Raw genomic sequence first — 1,954 nt, 5'->3', positions numbered from 1 at the left:
TGCGCGCCCGGCACCGGGCCTGCAGCCGCTTCTCAGGATCTTCCAAAACCAGGGGCAGCTCCAGCCCAGCCCCTCGTGGACCCCAGCCCCAGCCGGATACTGCAGTCCACCACCTCCGCCGGACATCCCGCCCCACCCCGAGCCCGCCGGCAGCCCCAGCGCCCCATCCTGTTCCCGCGGACGCCGCAGCCCCCACCCCAATCCTACCCAACACTCCAGCCCCCCCAGCCAGCGGGACACTTCTGCTCCCCACCTGACACTGCTGGACACCCCAGCTCTCCCCCTGACAGTGCTGGACACCCCAGCCCCCACCCTGATCCTGCCAGACACTCCAGCACCCCCAACCAGCTGGACACCCCTGCCCCCCACCATGATCCCACGGGACACCCCAGCCCCCACCCAGCCAGCTGGACACCCCAGCCTCCACCCCGGTCCCGCCAGACACTCCCGCCCCCAGCCTGATGCCCTGGACACTCCAGCTCCCCATCTGACCCTGCTGGACGCCCAGCCGCAGCCTGGCAGACCTTCCCTGGTCATCCCCTTTTGCTCCTGCCTGGCAGGCTGCTGGCAGGGCCTCTGGTGACCCCCACGAGGCTGCCGGCACCTCGCCAACTCCCCACATCTACCTGCGGTGCTCCAGGAAGACTTGGCCGCTTCTGGCCTCAAACCGGAGCCTGTGTCCCCGGCTGCTCCCGGGCCGGGGCTTGGGGCCAGGGCCCGGACTGGACAGCGGCAGGGGAGAGGAGATCCTGGCCGCTGGGCTGGGCGCTGTGGCGGCCTCTGCTGCCCGCCTAGAATGCGGGACTCGGCTGGCTGCTGGCTGGGTCACTCCTCCAGCCATCGTCCCCAGGACTTGCGCAGCAGCGTGGACTCACTCCCGGGGCCTCCCGCGCTGGTGCCCTTGTGCGTCCAGCAGGCACCGACGTGGCCCGCGCGGGCCCCTGCGGCGGGCGACAGGCTGGCGCAGGGTGAGGCTCTGCGCTGCTGTCACCGCGGTGGAGAAGCCGCCCAGGAATAAAGCATTCGCTGTTTGTAAGTGTAGCCGGCTCCGGTCCCTCGAGCGCTGTGGAGAGGGCTGGGGGCCTGCTGCCCCCTCGGCGGCCCCGCCCTGTGCCCGAGCAGGGGAGGACAGGCAGCCGGGTTCTTCCTCCGCGGTGGCCAGGGCTGGGGTGGCCACCAGCCGGGTGAAGGCCCCACGAGCCAGGCACAGACAGCGCTCGGCGAGCGCCCCGGGATGTCACCACCCGCACAGGAAGGGCTTCGGCAGGGCCGCCTGGGGCAGGGCCAGGCCCTAACCCGGCCTCGAGCCCGGAGGGCTTCATGGAGGAGGCCTCACCCGTCTGCAGAGGGTGGCTCTGCCTCCCCAGTCCCTCGAGGCTTGTCCCACCGGCACCTGGGAGCCCAGCCCCAGCAATCCCGTGCCCTCGAAGCCCTCGAGGGGTCCCACCCTCCCAGCGCCAGCCAGGGGTGTTGGCCTGGCCACAGTGCCCAGGGCCAGGAGGCCAGAGGGGACCCTTCCCTGGCCGTCTCAGGGGGGCAGTCTGGGCAGAGGGTCCCTCAAGTCCCCATCACTCCTTCCTGGGAGCTGCCTCCGCAAGCTGCCTCAGTGCCGGGGGACAGTGGGTGGGCAGCCCTTTGGACGTGGGGAGGAGGGGGCAGGCAGTGACTTGGGTGCTCTCGCTGCTTCGCAATTCAGCGACCGCGTGTTCGCAGCGCCTTCCTCAAATTGGCCACAGAGGGTGGGCACCAGAGCAGGGTCCCTTATCACCGAGACCTGACCACTGAGCTCACCGGCAAGCTCAGGGTGAGGACAGCAGTGTTTTTTTAATTTTGACTTCTTGAGACAGGGTCTCATGCTGCAGTTCATGCTGGCCTTGAACTCACTTTGTAGCACAGGCTGGCTTCGAACTCACAGCAGTCCTCCTGCCTCAGCCTTCCAAGTGCTGGGAGCAGT

The 1,954-nt window shown here is 69.2% G+C and overlaps 1 protein-coding gene across 1 annotated transcript in view; it reads left to right on the top strand.

The window, feature by feature from the left end:
• Slc25a29 (solute carrier family 25 (mitochondrial carnitine/acylcarnitine carrier), member 29) overlaps window positions 1-100 on the top strand; it is a gene marked incomplete at its 5' end in the record, with an annotated part of 10,093 nt that extends 9,993 nt beyond the window's left edge. The window contains 1 exon segment of the mRNA XM_013517271.1: window positions 1-100.
• Window positions 101-1,954: the final 1,854 nt, after the last annotated feature.

The sequence above is a fragment of the Chinchilla lanigera genome, unplaced genomic scaffold (genome assembly GCF_000276665.1).
Source record: "Chinchilla lanigera isolate Chin_1 unplaced genomic scaffold, ChiLan1.0 scaffold00037, whole genome shotgun sequence".
NCBI lineage: Eukaryota > Metazoa > Chordata > Mammalia > Rodentia > Chinchillidae > Chinchilla > Chinchilla lanigera.
This window is presented reverse-complemented; position numbering and strand designations above follow the sequence as displayed.